At 34.4% G+C, this 20,908-nt stretch overlaps 1 pseudogene; it reads right to left on the bottom strand.

The window, feature by feature from the left end:
- Positions 1-2,018: 2,018 nt before the first annotated feature.
- The window catches only part of LOC144250566 (uncharacterized), a 36,578-nt pseudogene continuing 17,688 nt past the window's right edge, over positions 2,019-20,908 (bottom strand).

The raw sequence follows: 20,908 nt of genomic DNA, 5'->3' as shown, positions 1-20,908 counted from the left end.
TGGTGGGTGGTGTTTTCTGACCCCAAAAGCTCACATATAAAGAGAATATTGTGTTTTTACTTTTTGAACAAGACTTGTAGATGAGAGTCTAGAGGTTTATTTCAATCAAATTTGTGTTTCTCTCTCTGTGATGTCATGGGCTCTTAGAGCATTAAGATCTGAAGAGGGACAGGGTTAGTTTATAGTATCTTATAATTCCTGTGTTACGCAGGGGTCTGGGAAACCATAACACATGCTATCTATCATATAATCCAATAAGTATAACAAACATTATATTGTAAGTTATTAAGTAGAACACAAAGGTCCACAAAATCAAAATATATAATGAAATAAAAAATGTGGGGGCATAAATGCTCCTATAGTATGTCTTTTTCTTTATACAGTCATCATTTTACAGGTTTCTGGTTACACTTTTCTACTGGGTATCCAAAACTAAAGAGGTGGTCCCATATTGTGATGTTTTTCCTACACTAGAGGTGAGTATAGTCACCTCAGTGATGAATGTCATAGAATTCATGAGGAACTGCATGGTTTCTTCAGTCTAAGAGTCAGGATGGGCCTGTGGACCATGTGGATTGCCTAGGAAACATTAAGACTATTTCCCCCTTCAGCAACCCTCCTTTTTTTGCCTGAATATGCACGTTGGCTCCTAGTCTCTAGGGTCTTTCTCCTGTCCCTGATTGGGAGCTTGTATAATTCTCCAGACTTGTAGATCCCTTAGGTTGTACTGCTACTCTATAAGGTGAAATGTTAAACTCATAATTCAAACTAGGGATATCTGGGCATTATTTTAGTATCCCTAGGTGCTTCCTATAACTCTCTTAATTTCCCAAAATTAAAAACAAGAGAGTATATAATTTACATAAATAATATTCACCAAATAATACTTGATTAAACATATGAAATAATTAATGAAGACGTTATAGCATTATTTACCCAATAGAATGTTTTACTATTGCATCGATCCATTGGCAAAGTGAATAGGGGGAGATGTGTGACCTAATAACATCATTAAATGCATGACAAGGTTTACATTAAGAAATTCACACTTTATTGAGTAACAAATTACATCTGTAATGAAATATAAGTAAAAATGCTCTGTAAAGCGGGCATGGTGGACCATGCCGTGACCCTAGGGACATGAGATGCTTTGCAAGTTCAAAGTCAGGCTCCATAACGTAGTGAGGCACTATACAACTTAGCAAAACCGACCTCTAAATAAAAAAGAAAAAAAAATCTGAGGATGTGGTTTACTGATTAAGTACCCCTAAGTTTAAGAGGCTTTAAAAATTTGAATTTTAAATTTCATATAAATCTTAATGAATTAATCAACTCTGAAATAATCAACTCTGAGAATTATGTTTTCTCCAATTGTGAAAAATGAGACTCTTCAGTAATTATTGATTTATACTGAAATTTTATCCTTTTAGGGATGCACAATTCTATACTTATATTTCCTTATTTCTACAATATCAGCTAAAGATGTTAAGAAAATTTTCAGCAAATGTCAAAAGCAATTACCATTTTCTACATTTAAATGATTTTCTTTCCCTCCTAGGTCCCAAATACAACAAGGGATGGGCTTTAGATAAGAAACTTACTACAATATTTATTATTGTCAAGGTGTTTTTGTAAATATTTTGTTGTTATCTAAGGTACACTCTTTGGACAAATGCTACTCCACATTTGCTAGAGATATGAGGTCAGAAATTAAATAATGTTTGAAATTTGAATACAGTCTTAGACACTTCTTTGGGTTTCTATATGATATAAATCCTGCAGTGTTTTAAAAATGTTTGATAAATGGTCAAAAGCTTTGCAACAGTTTTTTCCGCATGTCCTCTCACTCGTATGGATTCTGAGGTGCTGAGGAGGGTGTGAACAACTATTGGGGACTCTGTCACCTATTTTACATTTATATCATTTCTGTGCTATTATATCTCTGGTGTGAAATAGTGTTGAACTACTGTGAAATAGGGTTGATTCATCCTTAAAGACACTGATGCAATGTTTTCATTTTAAAAATTCTCTCCAGTATAAAATCTATCATGTTTAGTAATGTGATCTTTAATATTAAAAGCTTTGCCATTCTTCACATTTATAGGACTTCTCTCTAGTATGGGTTCTCTGGTGTCGAGTAAGTGAGGATTGTTGATTAAAAGCTTTGCCACATTCTCTACATTTGTAGGGCTTCTCTCCAGTGTGAATTTGCTGGTGCTGAGTAAGTGATGATATGTGATGAAAACTCTTGCCACACACTGTACTTTTGTAGGGCTTCTCTCCAGTGTGGATTCTCAGGTGCTGAGTAAGTATTATTTTTTGATTAAAACTTTTGCCACATTCTTTGCATTTGTAGGGCTTCTCTCCAGTGTGGATTCGCTGGTGCTGAGTAAGTGATGATTTTTGAATGAAACTTGCAACACATTGTACATTTGTAGGGCTTCTCTCCAGTAAGAATCCTGTTGTGGTAATAGAGATGTGAATTTGTATTAAAACTTTTGCCACATTCTTTACATTTGTAGGGCTTCTCTCCAGTGTGTATTCACTGGTGCTGAGTAAGTGATGATTTTTCACTAAAACTCTTTCCACACACATTACATTTGTAGGGCTTCTCTCCAGTATGAATCCTGTTGTGGCAATCAAGATTTGAATTTCTATTAAAATTCTTGCCACACACTTTACATTTGTAGAGCTTCTCTCCAGTATGAATCCTGTTGTGGCGATCAAGATTTGAGTTTCTATTAAATCTCATGCCACACAATTTACATTTGTAGGGCTTCTCTCCAGTATGAATACTCTGGTAATTTTTAAGGCTTGGTTTTTGACTGAAAATTTTGCAAAGTTTTTTGCATATGTAGGGCATCACTCCAGGGTGTGTCCACTGGTGACAAATAAGATTTGAGCTTTTATTAGAAGTTTTGTCACATTCTTTGCATTTGCATGGCATATCTCCTGTATAAACACTGTGATGTTGAGTAAAGTTCTTGAGTGCATTGCATTCTTCACATTTGTAGGTCTTCTCTGCAGAATAAATTTTTTGGTGTTGAGTAAGGGTTGAAAAACTTTTTAAGGCTTTCCCACACTTTTTACATTTACAGGTCTCTCTTTCAGTCTAAATTCTCTGATACTTAACAAGTTGTAACTTTTCACTAAAAGTTTTTTCACATTCTTTAAATTTGTAGAATTTATCACTGTCATACTATCTGCTGTGTTTAAAAAATATATCAAAGCATTTGCTTGCTCAATATCTTCTATACTTATAGGGCTCTCTTTCTCTATAAATTCTGTTGTATTAAGCAAGCTCTGCACTGTGGTTAAGAGCCTTTCACATATCTTACACTTGTAGGTTTTGTCTTGGCTATGAATATTTTAATGAATACTAGTTTTTGATAACTAAAGCAAGACTTTCCTACATTTTTCAACTTGGTAAATTTCCTTTAGAAAAGGACTAGGATTTCTCTATATTCATAATTTTTATCACCAATGTAAATATACTGGTCATTACTCAGGGTAGAGACATGGCTTATTGTGTTACTTCTAGCATTATCTATATAGTGGCCTTTCCAGAAATCTGTAACATAATTGTTATTGAGCAATAGTGGGGAAGTAGAACCTTTCCTACAATTCTTAATATTGTCCATTTCGACACAAGGAGAAATTAATCTTTTGTTTCAGAAAATGGACATTTTATAAAGAAACTCCCAAAAGGATCACTTTTAGAAATATCATTTCTGTGCAAATATTTGACTGGAATTTTAACTCAGTGCTACTTTTATAATCTGCCAAGTTAAAAACTGATGCATGGACTAGATTTCAAATTTTCCACAATGCCTTTCAGTTCAAAAATGGCTGTGGATTTATTCTTAACGACACATAAAACTCCTCAAAATAATTGGAATACATTGAATTTTTGTTTCAGATATTAGATGTCTCTGGTGTCTTTTGACCATAAAATTTTTATCATAAATAGGGACCACTGATTGATTTTGTCTATTATAATACAATTTTTGAACTTTGCTCTCACCTATATTTTCCCATTGTTTTCTTGGTTGTAAATAGTCAAAGTCACACTTTCCATATCTTCCTTCTCTCTCTTTTATTCCCTGCTCTGGTAAAATTTGTCGAGGATGATGAGAAGTCATGGCTGTAATAAATAAAAATTACAAACATGTTTATTTACTGTACTGGGCTGAGTATATTTTGCAAACCTAAGAAATTACAGCAAAAAATAACATCAGCAGGGGAGTGGATTATTAAATCCAAGTCCATCATTACTTTAGAAATATATAAATCAAATAAAAATACACACAGAAAATTACTTTGAAGATTTTCCTAATCATCTTTGTGTTCACAGTATCCAAGTGAGTACATTACTATGGAGAGTAATATATTAGAGAAAAATACATTGTGTTACACAAAGATTTTCCTCCTTCAGAGTATATTTTAAAAATCTACCCACTTACTCCTGTTTCTTTAAAGATAAAAATATGAGACATGTGAATATTTGGGGACTGTTCAAAAAGGGATTCCTGCTTACCAACAGGAAAAAAAAAAACATGGCTAAATCAACTGAGCAAAGTTATGAATTACTCAAAGGGAATAGTCAATTATCATGTAAAAGACGTTTTCTGAACTAAACCAACACACAAAAAAACACAATAAAAATTAGTCAAGAATTGTTAATAGTAATAAGCAGAAAATATATGTTTAAAGACTTTCTTTAGAAAACGTCTAAAAGAGTCAGGGGTGGTTGTACATAGCACATAGGAGGTTCATCAAGAGCATCAAAATTTGAAGGCCAAAGTAAAAAATGCAAAGTGCTAAATCGCCCTTTAGTTCTCTTTCCAGTACGAATAAACACATCTCGGAAAATTGAAAAAATGAAACATCCAAGCAGCTCAGTTTTGTCCAAGTTGTAAAGACTCAAAGTAGATTTTAATCCAAGTTTAAAAACTCAGGATACTGAGAGCATCCAAGAGAAAAAGATGGGTCACCTAGAAATGTGTAAGTATATAATTGTGAAATCCTTAGTCGAATCTTCACAACACAGGAAGGAATTGGAGTCTGTCTATATTCAAGGGATGAAAGAATAAAATTATCAACCAAGACATTATATTCACAGCTACTACCTTTCAAAAGAGAAGGAAAATGAAGACTTTAAACATATAAAAATACACACACTATTCATCAACACTGGATCTGTTCTCCAAATGTACTAAAGGTAATCCTTCATAATAAAATGTAAGTGCACAGAATTGTAAGTCATATAAAATTTTAAATATTTCTTGGCAAAAACAATTCTATTATATTGTAATGATGGGTCATAAAACATGTAATTTGCAATAGAATTTGAAAGAAAAAAGCATAACAACAATACTGTTAATAGGCATATATACCTGTAACAATAATATAATTTTAAAAGGACACGTAAAAATATTCAGTTTTTTAATAAAGTGAAGTCAAGTTGATACTCATACAAAGTACGAGTAGTAGATTCTTCATTTTTAGAGTTTTTTGTTGGCAAATGCAAGATTACAATATTCTGATGAAAACAAAACTTGGATATCTGAATTAACTCTAAATATTGCAACTGCAGGTAGTCTACAGGATACTCTAAATCTAAGAACACACACATACTAATAGCAAAAGGATATAATAATGACACATACAAAAGTTATCAAAGAAAACCTGGGCTGTCTAAATTATAGTACACAAAACATAGTTTAAGACAGTCATAGGACATAGAAGACGTTTTAACTTAAAAAAAAAAGAAAAAAAAACTTTGAAAAGAGGCAAAAGAGAGAAAAGGATCCTTTCCCTAGGTTCTGAATTAAGAGTAAATACATTTGCTATGTACTTCATACTTCCCAAACACACAAAGAAAACACTGAGAGGGTTGAATGAAAACAAAGAATCACTGTCATACTAAGAGACATAAATCCCCACTTATTGAAAAGGAAAATACAGTGAAGCAAAATGGTAATTGCAAATCATAAGACTTTGAAAATATTTTGCAACTACTATAGACTTATAGAATCCCTGTTCTTAATCACAAGTGGGATATTATGCTGGTTAGATCAATTTTATATATTAAAACAAAGGTTAATAAATATTTATGTGATAGTTATTTTGTAACCAACATGGAATAAATATTTGAAATCAAAGTGGTAGGGATTTTCAAAAATCCCTAAATATGTGTCAGTTGATTGAACACTCTTTAGCATGCTGTTGTTCAAAATTGAAAGATTAAATTTAAAGATGTTTATACTACTTAAAGTTAACTAGAGGCTCCATGTAGTTTTCATCAACCTCCCATTGTTAAAAAAATTTTTTTGCAGAGAAATTGATCCTTTAAATTGTATGAATATCCCCCCAAATACAAATAATACTATTTCCCTGCTAAAAAATATACTAAAAGATAGAGCATTCAATTATAAATGCAAACATGGAGTCAAGTAGACAGACTTCTTTGTGAGTGTGCAATAAGCCCTCATATCAATAGCAAATTAAAAACATTGCACACCAGTGTTGTTACATTGCTTTCAACAGGGCCATCATGGGGGACGCAAACCAAATATCCTTTGAAAAGAACGATGAGCCATATTGGAATATAGAATCTATAGAACTTTGAAGTCAAATAATTTATTCTAATTTTATATTTTACAAAATGTATGTACACTAGGTTAATTGAAATGTCACAGAAAGAATACTGCAGAATTCTACAAACATAACATCTCTAACTAAAAAAGAAGCTTTCTGAACAAAAGAGAATAGTTTTGTGATGAGGAGACAGAAATGAGCCCTTGCTTCCTAGGCATTTTTTTTTTGAGATGTAAACTTTGTAGAGATATATTGCATAACAATTTGAATTACTGTTACTGAACTGTATATTTAAAATTTTGGAGAGAGTAAGTTTTATTTTGTGGTTTTGATTACAATGAAAATTAAAAGAAAGAGAACTGCAACATTTCTCAAAGCTACATTTAAAATAATGTGGTCTTTATCCTATAAATAAGAACAAGCTCATCAATATACAAATGATGAGCATGCATGTAATCTCAGCTAGTAGGAAGTCTGAGGCAATTGAATTGCAAATTCAAGACATCCTCAATAACTTAGTGAGATCCTCTCTCCAAATATGAATGAAAAGGAGCTCGGAGTGTAGTTCAGCATGAGAGTATCACTTATATCAATCCCATTTACACTTATACATAGAAAACTTCCATTTCTACGTACATAGGCAGAATGAAAAGCCAATCAAGATAAAATACAAAAGTCATGGACAAAAGAGCCTTAATATTTATACAAGCAAAAGCACATATAATATTATTGGCAATACAAACAAGAATCATACATATCTTAGTTTGTGAAGCAATTAACTGATATGAGGAAACACAGTACTTAACAGGGAACCTACTGTATACAATTAAAAAGAGAAAAAAAACAAGCTAATTGTAAATATCTCCCAATGTATTATTTTACAAATCCTCTAACTCAAATAAAACTTACACCCTCTCTCGAAACAGCAGTCTTTGTTCAACTTGACATTCATTCCATGGCAGATAATTTCAAGGAAAATGCATTACACATATCAGAAAGAACACTGATAAGGAAATTTTAGTGAAAAACATGTACAAATAAGATTAGAGAAACTGACTTATGATAGTAATGTATTAGAATGGGTGGACCTAGAGGTATCCAGAAGTGTGAAAACTTTCCTGCAAATAATGGAAGTAGGGCTGGAGTTGTAGAGTAGTGTTAGAGAGCTTGTCTAGCATGTGTGAGGCCCTGGGTTCAATTCTCTGCACCATATATGGATAAATAGGAAATTCATTAAAAACGAGAAATATTTTTTAAATTATGGAAGAGCTGTCAGATAATATTGACATTCACAAGTCAAGGGGACTGTTTTGTTGTTAATTTGAATGTATGGAGACATTACTGGAGGAAAATCAGGATACTACATAATTTTAAAGCACAAAACACAGGACAGGTTTTTCTAATAACAAGAGAAAGAATTCAAAGCTTCTCAAAAATATGTTCTGCTGGATAATGTCTCAATGAACCTTTTTAAATATAGGCTTCCTCCCCTACCTCAACTATGTCCTCTGCTACATGCGGGCCACAGGATCTGACATCAGTGCATTCCTCTAAGTCAACCATATGTCAAGTGAAAGATATATATAATGCCACCAAAGGAAAACATTAAGGATGAAAATGAACATCATTAACATTTTCTTATCAGCACCAAGAACTACCCCATCTTGTTTATTGAAAGCATAATTCTGCAACACATTCCTGTGGAGAAGTTCCCAAAAGATATACTTCAATAGAAGAAAACTAAATAACGATAATTAGGCATTTTGAAGGAAAGTTATGCTCACCCACAAAGACTAGGTTGGTGTAGTTCTCCAACATCACTTCTCTATATAAATTCTGCTGAGCAGGATCCAGGCATTCCCATTCCTCCTCAGAGAAATCAATAGCGACATCCCCAAATGTCAATGGCTCCTGAAATAAAAATTGTTAAATCAATAGCACATGGACCAAACCATTCTTCAGTTTTTAATTTGAATTAAGAGTTTGTAGAACGGACTATCATGTAGGAGAGTGACTTTAATTATGTAATAAGATACTTTCCATTATCTAATTCAGAGGAAAATACATGAGTCCCAAAACAGTATATATATTCCATATCAGAGTGATGTGAAGAATATATACCATAACCAAAGCAGTGAATAAAAGCCCAACTCCTAACTTTTCTGTCATCAGTGAATGTAAAATTTGGTGAACATACCAGATGCAAATCAGACTTGTCAAAAATATTCTCATAAGGTCATTGTGCACAAGGGAGACAAAAATACTGGTAAAAAAGCTTTTGAAAACAGTCTGGTTCCTATTCTCTGTGCTTTCTATCCATGAGATAGATTGAGATTCACAATACAATTAGTTTCAAGTATCATCCATGAAACATTCCAAATGTGTAAAATATTCATAAAATATTAATGTTTGGAGACATGTAAAGTGACACTTCCACTTCGTGAAAAGACAAACTTGAAATATTTCAAGTTCTATAAGCATTTCAACGAGTGAATCAATTTGGTACAATAGAATAAAAAATGGGTTACAGAAGACTTCAAAGAGGAGATTAAAAAATTCTTAGAGGTAAACAAGAACATAGACACAACATATGAGAATCTTTTGGACACTATGAAAGCAGTACTAGGAGGGAACTTCATTGCATGGCGTTCATTTTTTAAAAGAAGAAAAAGTCAATAATTGATCTCATAGTACATCTGAGAGCCCTAGAAGAACAAATTAACTGCAAAAGCAATAGAAGGCAAGAAATAATTAAAATTAGAACTGAAATTGAATTAAAAGAAACAATTAAACCTTGACAAAAAGTTGGTTCTCTGACAGATCCCTAGCTATGCTAATGAAGAGAAGGAGTGAGAAAATTCAAATTACCAGCATACATGATGAAAAAGGCAGTATCCCAACAGACACCTCAGAAATCAAGAGGATATATAGAAATTATCTTGAAAATGTATACCCCAATAAAATAGAAGACATTGAAGGCATCAACAAATTTCTTAAGTCAGATAATATGTCTAGATTGAATCAGGAAGACATACACAATTTAAACAGACCAATATTAAATGATGAAATACAAGATGCCATCAGAAGCTTATCAACCAAGAAAATCCCAGGCCTAGATGGATACACTGCCGAGTTAAACAAGACCTTTAAAGAAAAAAATTCAAAATACCAATATTCTTCACTTTATTTCAGACAATACAGAAAGAAGCAGCACTTCCAAACTCATTCAATGAGGCCATTATCACCCTGATCCCCAAACCAGGCAGAAACAAATGAAAGAAAGAAAACTTCAGGCCAATATCTTGAATGAACATAGATGCAAAAATCCTGAATAAAATTCTGCCAAATTAAATACAAAAACTTATTAAAAAGGTCGTGCACCAAGATCAAGTGGGGTTTGTCCAGGAATACAGGGTTCGTTCTACATATAGCAACTAATAAAGGTAATTCATCACATCAATAGACTTAAAAATAAGAATCATATGATCATCTCAAGAGACACAGAAAAACCATTTGACAAAATACAGCACCCTTTCATGTTCAAAAAATTAGAAAACTTGAGATAACAGGAACATACCTCAACATCATACTGGCTCTCTACATTAAGCCTAAGGCCAACATCATTCTAAAGGGAGAAAAACTAAAGGCATTCCCTCTAAAAACTGGAACAAGACAGGGGTGCTCTCTATCACCATTTCTATTCAACATATTTCTTGAAACACTGGCCAGAACAAAAAGGCAGATAAAAAAATTAAAGGAATAACTACAGGAAAAGAACTTAAATTAGCACTATTTGCTGAAAATATGATTCTGTACATAGAAGACTCCAAAAGCACCACCAGAACTAAAAATGAATTCAGCAAAGCAGCAGGATATAAAATTAACACCTATTTAAAAAAGGCATTTCTGTATATCAGTGACAAAGCCTCAAGAAGGAAATAAGAAAACTTATCCCATTTACAGTAACTTCAAAAAAAGAACACATAAGATACTTGGGAATCAACGAAAGAGGTGAAAGTTATATACAAGGAAACCTACAGAACCCTAAAGAAAGAAATCAAAGAAGACCTTAGAAGATGGAAAGATCTACCTTACTCTTGCATAGGCAGAATAAATATTATCAAAACGACCATACTACCAAAAGCACTGTACAGATTTAATGCAATTCTGATCAAAATCCCAATGACATTTCTTATAGAAATAGAAAAAGCAATCATGAAATTCATCTGGAAAAATAAGAAGCCCAGAATAGCTAAAGCAATTATAAGCAGGAAGAGCAAAGCAGGTGGTATCACTATACCAGACCTTAAACTATACAACAGAGCAATAGTAACAAAACAGCATGGTATTGGCACTAAAACAGGCCAGTAGACCAATGGTACAGATTAGAGGACACATAGACTAACTCACAAAATTACAATTATCTTAAATTGGACATAGGTGCCAAGAACATGCATTGGAGAAAAGATTGCCTCTTCAACAAAGGGTGCTGGGAAAACTGGAAATCCATTTTCAAAAAAATGAAATTAAAATCCTATCTCTCACCTTGCACAAAAATCAACTCAAAGTGGATCAAGGACCTAGAATTTAAACCAGAGACTCTGCATCTAATAGATGAAAAAGTAGGCCATAATCTTCATCACATGGGGCTAGGCTGCCGCAACTTCCTTAATAAGATACCTAAAGCACAAGAAATAAAACCAAGAATAAACAAATGGGATGGATTCAAATTAAAAAGTTTCTTCTCAGATAAAAAATCTGAGGTGAACAGAGAGCCTACATCCTGGGAGTATATTTTTACCCTTCACACATCAGATAGAGAACTAATATCTAGTATATAAAGAACTCAAAATGCTAAGCACCAAAAAACCCAATAATCCGACCAACAAATTGGCCAAAGACCTGAACAGACACTTCTCAGAAAAGGATGTAGAATCAATCAACAAATATTTAAAAAAAATGTTCATCATCTCTTGCAATTAGAGAAATGCAAATCAAAACCACTCTAAGATATCATCTCACTCCAGTCAGAATGGCAGCTATCATAAAGACAAACAACAAGTGTTGGCAAGGATGTGGGGGAAAAGGCACACTCATACCCTGCATGTGGGACTGCAAATTGTTGCAAACAACATGGAAAACTCTATAGAGATTCCGTGGAAATCTGGGAATGAAAACACCATTTGACCCAGCTATTCCTCTTCTCGGACTATTCTCAAAGGACGTGAAAACAGTATACTATAGGGTCATAGCCATGTCAATGTTTATAGCAGCACAATGCAGAATAGAAAACTGTGGAGCCAACCCAGATGCCCTTCAGTGGATGAATGGATAAAAATATGGGGCATATATAAACAATGAAATTTTACTCAGCAATAATAAAATCATGGCAATTGCAAGTAAATGGAATGTATTGGAGAAGTGAAGTTAGGCAAACCCCAAAAATAAATGTTGAATTGTTTCTCTGATATAAGGAGGCAGACTATAGTGGGGTAGGGAGGGGGAGCATGGGAGGAATAGATGAATTCTACATAGGGCAGAGGGGTTGGAGGGGAGGGGAAGAGGCAGGGGATTAGCAGTGATTGTGGAACGTGATGACACCATTATCGAAAGTACATTTATGAAGACCCAAATTGTGCCAACATACCTTATATACAACCAGAGATATGAAAAATTGTGATATATATGGGTATTAAGAGTTGTATTGCAGAAAGAAATGAGTACATATATAATGGCATAAATTAGCATGAATATACTTTCTGTACAGAGATAGGAAAAATTGAGCTCTATGTGTGTAATAAGAATTGTAATGCATTCCATTGTTTTCATGTATTAAAAAAATAAATTGTTAAAAAAGAAAAGTATTAAATCCCATTGGGAAAACTATAAGCCTACATGGCTATATATCTTGAAAACACAGGGCTGGAAGGGAAGATGCATGAACAACATGAGAAAGCAATAAAGAATGTGCCCCAAACAAATATGCTATATTTTTAGAATCCATGGTCAGAATAGCAGGATAAATGGGAGAAGGTACATAATTTTTGTGAATTAAAGGATGATATGAGAGCAAATACAGGCAGCAAAGGATCATTTTGATAAAGAGCTACATAAGCAAATACAGAAAGCAAAAGATTCCTTCAATAAGGAGATAGAGATTTTGAAAAAAAAAAAACACAAAACAGAGAACCTTGAAATGAAGGAAACAGTAAACCAAATTAAGAACTCAATAGGAAACAACTCCAACAGAATAGATCACTTGGAAGACAGAACCTCTGACATTGAAGGCAAAATATATAATCTTGAAAAAATAAAGTTGACCCCAGTGAAGATGGTAAGAAACCATGAGCAGAAGATTCAAGAATTGTGAGATAATATGAAAAGACCAAATTTAACAAATATTGGGATAGATTAAGGCATAGAGGTCTAAAATACAGAAATGGACAATCTATTCAATGAAATAATACCAGGAAAATTTCCAAGCATGTAGAGTTAATTGGGAAAACAAATACAAGGATCATATAGGACACCAAATGAACAAGATCACTACAGGTCTACACCAACGCAAATCATAATGAAAACACCTAGCATACAGGAGAAGCAGAGCATTTCAAGATCCACAAGAGAAAGGAATAAAATTACATATGTGGAAAACCAATCACGATCTCTGATTTCTGAACTGAGACCCTGAAATCTACAAGATCCTGCAACAATATAAACCAAGCTCTGAAAGAAATGGATGCCAACCAAGAATCATACCCAGCAAAATTAAATTTTGATTAACAATTAGATTTCGATTCAGATGTTATTTTATGACAAAATAAAACCTTCCATCATACACAAAATTAAAAGAATTTACAACCAGAAACCTGCACTACAGATCACCCTTGGCAAAATATTCCATGAGGAGGAAATGAACAACAATAAAAAATCAGAAAAGGGAAGTATCACTCTAAAGGAAAAATCTATCAAAGAGAAACTGACTTAGTTAAATACCAAAAATAAACAAAAAGAACTGGGAATACAAATGGTGTCTCAATAATAACCCTGAAAGTTTAGTTCCAACTCAGCAATCAAAAGACAGGCAGACTGGATTAAAAAGACCAACAATATGCTGCCTCCAAGAGACTCATATCATAGAAAAAGACAGCCACACACTGAAGGTGACAGGTTGGAAAAAAATATATCACTCAGGCTGGGGCTAGGGGTCAGTGGTAGAGCACTGGCCTAGCACATGTGAGACCCTGTATTGGATCCTCAGCACCACATAAAACTAAATAATAAAGGTATTGTGTCCATATACAAAAAATAAATATTAAAATACATACTTCCACTCACATGGAATGTGGAGGCAAGCAGGGGTTTCCATTCTTATATCAAATTATATGGACTTCAAGTGAAAGTTAATCAAAAGGGATAAAGAAGGACACTACATACTGCTTAAAGGAACAATACACCAACAAGACAGAACAATTATACATATACAAACCCCCAAAACAATGGAGCATCTATGTTCAAACAGACTCTTCTCAAGTTTAAGGGCCAAGTAGAGTGCAAGACAATAATTATGGGTGACTTTAACACACCTCTTTTACCACTGGATACATATTCCAAACAATATCCAGACAGAAACTATAGAACTCATAATACAATCAATAACTTAGATTTAACTGACATACATAGACTATTTCATCCTTCATCAGGCAAAGACACTTTCTTCTCAGCAGTAAATGGATCCTTCTCTAAAATAGACCATATGTCATGCCAAAAAGAAACTCTAAGCAATACAGAAAAGTAAGGATACTACCCTGCATTCTACCAGATCCTAATGGAATGAAATTAGAAATCAATGATAAAAATAGAAGCTACTACTATACCTGGAGACTAAATAATATTCTAGTGAATGAACAATGGGTTGCAGAAAACATCAAAGAGGAGATTTAAAAATTTTTAGAGGTGAATGAGGACTCAGATACAACATATCAAAATCTCTGGGACACTATGAAGGCATTATCAAGAGGAAAGTTCATTGCATGGAGTTCATTCCTTAAAAAAAGAAAAAGTCAAATAAATGACCTAAAATTACAGCTCAAAGCCCTAGAAAAAACAATTAATCAACACCAAAAGCAGTAAAGGACAGAACATAATTAAAATCAGAGCTGAGATCAATGAAATTGGAACAAAAGAAGTAAATAAAAATTGACAAAGTGACTGGGAATGGAACCACCATTTGACCCAGGTATCCCACTCCCTGGTGAATACCTAAAGGACTTAAAAACAGCATACTACAGAGACACAGTCACAATGTTTTTAGCAGCACAATTCACAATAGTTAAACTGTGGAGCCAACATAGATGCCCTTTAGTGGATGAATGGATAAAGAAAACGTGGCATTTGTACACAATGGGATATTACTCAGCAATAAAAGAAAATAAAATCATGGCATTTGCAGGTAAATAGATGGCATTGGAGAATGCTAAGTGAAGTTAGCCAAACCTAAAATAACAAATGCTGAATGTTTTCTCTGGTATAAGGAGTCTGATTCACAGTGGGGTAGGGAGGGGGAGCATGGAGGAATAGATGAATTCTATTTAGGCCAGTGTGGTGGTAGGAATAGGGAGGGGAAAGGGATTAGCAAGGATGGTGGAATACAATATACATCATTATCCAAAGTACATGTATGAACACACGAATTGATGTCAACCTACTTTATATACAGAGATACGAAAAATTGTGCTGTATGTGTAATAAGAATTGTAATATATTCCGCTGCCATATATTTTTTATATTTTTAAAAATTTTCAAAATGAAATGTTGGCTCTTTGAAAAACAAATACATTTGATAAAACCTTATCCATGCTACTGTAGAGAAGGTTCAGAAGTACTCCAATTACTAAAATCCATGATGAAAAAGGAAATATCACCATGAACACTAGAGAAATACAGAAGATAATTAGAAATTATTTTGATAATTTGTACTGCAATAAAACAGAAAATATTGAAGTCATCAACAAATGTCTAGAATCATGTGACTTACACAAACTGAGTAAGTTAAACAGATCATTTTCAAGCAATGAAATAGAAGACACCATTAAAGCCTACCAATGAAAAATAAATAAATAAATAAATCCCAGTACTCAATGGATACAAGACCTTCAAATTAGAACTAACGCCAATATTCCTCAAATTATTCCATGAAATATAAAAAGAGGGAGCACTTTCAAACTCACTCTATAAGGCCAATATCTCCTTGATTCTAAAATCAGACAAACATAGAAAAGAAAGTGTACTTCAGACCAATACCTCTAAAAAGAAGAAGCAAAAATTCTGAGTAAAATTTTGGCAAATCAAATACAAAAACATATCAAAAAGATGGTTCATCATGATGAAGTGGGATTCATCCCAGGGATGCAAGGTTGGTTCAACATACAGATATTAATAAATGTAATTCATTGCATCAGTAGGTTTAAAGATAAGAACCTTTTGATCATCTCAACAAATGCAGAAAAAGCATTTGACAAAATAGAGCACCCCTTCATGTTCAAAACACTAGAAAAACTAGGGATAACAGGAAGTTCCCTCAACATTTTAAAGCTCTCTATGCCAAGTCTCAGGCCAACATCATTCTAAATGGAGAAAAACTGAAGACATTCCCTCTATAATTGGAAACAAGACAGGGATGCCCTCTCTCACACTTCTATTCAATATAGTTCTTGAAACACTGGCCAGAGCAATTAGACAGATGAAAGAAATTAAACGAATAAGTATAGGAAAAGAAGAACTTAAACTAGCACTACGTGCTGATGATATGATTCTGTACCTAGAAGACTCAAAAAGCTCCACTAGAAAACTTCTAGAACTAGAATTCATCAACGTAGCAGGATATAAAATCAACACCCATAAATCAAAGGCATTTCTGTATATCAGTGACAAATCCTCTGAGAGAGAAATGAGGAAAACTACCCCATTCACAATATCCTCAATAAAAAAGATACTTGGGAATCAACAAGAGGTGAAGGATCTATACAATGAAAACTATGAAACACTAGAGAAATCAAAGACCTTAGAAGATGGAAAGATTTAACTTGATCTTGAATAGGCAGAATTAATATTATCAAAATGACCATACTACCAAAAGCACTCTACAGATTTAATGCAATTCTGATCAAAATCCCAATGGCATTCCTCATAGAAATAGAAAAAGCAATCATGAAATTTATCTGGAAAAATAAGAGACCCAGAATAGATAAAGCAATTCTTAGCTGGAAAAGGGAGACTGGTGGTATTGCTATACCAGACCTTAAACTATACTTCAGAGACATAGTAACAAAAACAGCATGGTACTGGCATCAAAACAGGCTGGTAGACCAATAGCCCAAAATAGAGGACACAGAGACCAACCCACAAAAACTACAATTATCTTATATTAGACAAAGGTGATAAAAATATGCAGTGTAAACAAGACAGCATCTTCAACAAATGGTGATGGGAAAACTGGAAATCAATAGGCAGCAAAACAAAATTGAATCCCTCTCTCTCACCATGCATAAAAGTTAACTCAAAATGGATCAAGGGTCTAGGAATTAAACCAGAGACTCTCCAAATAGAAGAAAAAGTAGGCCCTAATCTCCATCATATGGGATTAGGCCACAACTTCCTTAATAACACTCCTATAGCACAGGAATTAAAACCAAGAATCAACACATGGGATCAATTTAAACTAAAGATTTTTATTAAAAAAAACCAATAGAATATAGAGCCTACTTTCTGGGAGCAAATCATTACCCCCTCACACATCAGTTAGAGCACTAATCTCTAGGGTATATAAAGAACTCAAAATCTTAACACCAAAAAAAAAAAAACCACAAACAAAACAAAACAAACAAACAAATAATCCAATCAATAAACCCGAAAAGACACTTCTCAGAAGAGGATACACAATCAATCAACAATATATGAAAAAATGCTCATCATCTCTAGCAGTCAGAGAAATGCAAATTAAAACCACTCTAAGATTCCATCTCACTCCAGTCATTAGGGTAGCTATTATGAAGACAAACAACAATAAGTGTTGCAGAGGATGTGGGGAAAAGGTACACTCATACACTGCTGGTTGGACTGCAAATTGGTGCAGCCAGTATGGAGATTCCTTGGATATCTGGGAATGGAAGCACCATTTGACCCAACTATTTCTCTTCTCGGACTATACCAAAAACAGCACACTACAGGGACACAGCCAGGTCAATGCTTATAGCAGCACAATACACAATAGATACACTGTGGAGTCAATCTAGATGCCCTTCAGTGGATGACTGGATAAAATAAAATGTGGCTTATATACACAATGGAATATTACTCATCATGAAAAAGAACAAAATCATGGCACTTGCATGTAAATGTATGGAGTTGCAGAAGATAAATCTAGGTGAAGTCAGCCAATCCCCCCCCCCCAAAAAAAAAAGCCGAATGTTTGCTCTGATATAAGGAGGCTGACTCATAGTGGGTTAGAAAGGGGGAGCATGGGAGTAATAGATGAATTCTAAATAGGGCAGAGGGGAAAGGATGGGCACAGGTAATTAGCAAGGATGATGGAATGTGATGGACATCTTTATACAAAGTTCAGGTATGAAGACATGAATTGGGTGTCAACATACCTTATATACAAAGAGAGATGAAAAATTGTGATATATATATGTGTATTTAGAGTTGTAATGCAAAAAAGTACACGTATAATGGCATAAATTGATGTGAACTTACATTATATACAGAGAAATATGAAAAATTGTGCTCTATGTGAAATAAGGATTATAATGCATTCCACTGTTGTGGTGTATTTAAAAAATAATAAACAACATAAAAAATCATGATCTAAAAATCATCTAGAAAAAAAGAAACAAACAAACAAACTAACTAACTAACTGAGATAGAATGCATTGGGTGCTACATACCTGATATATCCAGTGGTCTGGAGGCTGAGGCAGGGGAATCACATTGTGAAGCTTACCCTAGCAACTGAGTGAAACCCTGCCTAAATTTAAAAATAATTAGGCAGTAGTAATTTTTAAAAATTAAGAAAAAAATAAAATTTTTAAATAAAAATTTTAAAAGGACTGAGGATAGTGTTCAGTAATAGGGCACCCTGGTTCCAATACCCTGTTTCACAAAAGCAAAAAAAGAATGAAAAAAAAATCCTTTTCAAAGTTACACAAAAAATATTTTTAAATTCATACATTGTATATATGAAAACAAAAATTCTATTCCTCAAATGACTCCATTAAAGAGAACAAGGAGAAGTGACAGATGAAAGAAACCAATTGCCTCACCTTTAACCAAACTCTTCTAAGAAAGGAGAACAGAGACTACAAGAGAAACGCAGGCAAGAGCCGTGAACAGCCCCTTCAAATAGCAGGTGTCTAAATGTCCCTTCATCACAAAGCAATCAACGTCTTAAGAAAGGAGGGACTATACCATAAAGTCACAATGAACACAAATTGAGACAGTGTTGAAGAACATGTGGAGTTATCATGAAGGTCCACAGAAACAGATGTGGACCCTAGAGCACCTGTTCATATGGGGACACAGCACGCTCCTCCAGAGTGGAGACCCAGGGCCTGGTGACAGAGGATGTCCATTTGGTAATAGATAAATAATAAACTATGGAAAATAACCATTTCTGGCAATCAGCCACATTTTGTTTGCCATATTGCATACAGTTTGACAAATACTATGAAACACCGTGTCAGTTTTATATAGCTGTCACATAAATGTCACATTTCACATATAAGCATACTTAAATAGTACATTTGCAGAATTAAAAAAAATTCAGATAAGCACATAAAAGAATGAATTACACACCCTGGGTATAGATGATAGGGCTCCTCATTATAAAGAGGACAGCTTCCCTCAGGTTCATCTATGATAACAGCCCATCAAAATTACACCATGGTTTTCTTTTCATTGAAGAAGGGACCAAAGCAAACAGTTTGAAAATTCTCCTGGAAGTTTGAATTGATATGAAATTAGCCAAGAATTCTGAACTCTAAGAGCAAAAGCAGGAGCTATGATTATCAGGCACTAATGCATGTTTTAAAATTATCATATTTCAGTAATTTGAGGACCAAAAAAAATCACAATTCAGAAATTTTATAGATGACTCCATATGTATGTAAAAGTCAATTTTATTATGAAGTGCAATGAAAAGGCCTAGCTAAATGCAACCATCTCCAGCAGAGGATTTGATGTGAATGAATAAGGCAACCCAACATGAAGGGCGGTGTGGGAACTGGAGGCCCAAAGCACTAGTAGGGCTTGGGTGGAGGACGTGCATGGTACTGGATTATATTCCAGCATCCCAAAGAAGCACATATTGAGTAGGATTATGTTTCAAAATTATACCAGAATAGGAGGCTCCTGGATTCCCTTAACACATGGATACATCAAATAAACACCTACTTCTGTTTTGAGTCACTTTTAAATAAAGTTATAATGGACTGAGAGACCTATGCATTGGACCACTCAGAAAATATCTACCATCCAAAGGGCAGGCAAAGTTGGGGGACACGTGGGCATTAGTCCTGCCTTGAGCAATGTGCCACATAATTGGGACAGAATACCAAAATCCAGTGTCACCCAGAGTAGAGGAAAACTGATTGGTGTCACAAATGGAGCACATTAGACACGAAATGACTTGTAGCTGGAAACACAATTTGTCTGGTGCTCATAGAAGAAAGAGCTGGATATATACAAGTATCAGAATGAGAGAAAGGGGGTGATTTTCAATGGCTGTAGAGGGTCATGAGCTTTATCCATGGGACAATGGCAGAAGGGGAGTGAGATCAATGGTCCCTGTTTATCCCTAGAAGGGATTTGCAACATGATCTGCAAACTGTGGTTGCTAACAATTGAGCTCCTCCCTAGCCAGTCCCTAAGGGTAGACAGGACAAATGCAGTCCACCCAGAAGCCCTGCCTGAGCCCTCTCCCCCCTACCTCAGTAATAACTCCAGTTCTAGCCAGTTCTTTCTGGAAGAAGGATCTCCAGGCACTCAGGGTCCCAATATTTTTCCCATTCCATGGACTCCATCCTAACCCACCAAGCTTTGGGAGCAGTGGCAACTGTGCATGTGCATATCTCAGAAAGGAGGGGCTTCACATTAGTGTGCAAGCACTTCCCTAGACTATGATACCCCCCTCCCAGGAGTGAAGCAAAAGTTGTCAAAAGCACAGCTCCCTGTTTCTTTCTAGAATAGGCTCACACCATCTTCTTGCAGTGAGCACAGGCAGCCTGGGTTCTAACCAATTGCATCAGGA

Source organism: Urocitellus parryii, chromosome 16 (assembly GCF_045843805.1).
Source record: "Urocitellus parryii isolate mUroPar1 chromosome 16, mUroPar1.hap1, whole genome shotgun sequence".
In the NCBI taxonomy this organism is placed as follows: Eukaryota; Metazoa; Chordata; class Mammalia; order Rodentia; family Sciuridae; genus Urocitellus; species Urocitellus parryii.
Note: the sequence above shows the minus strand (reverse complement) of the source record. Positions and strands in the feature narration are given on the sequence as shown.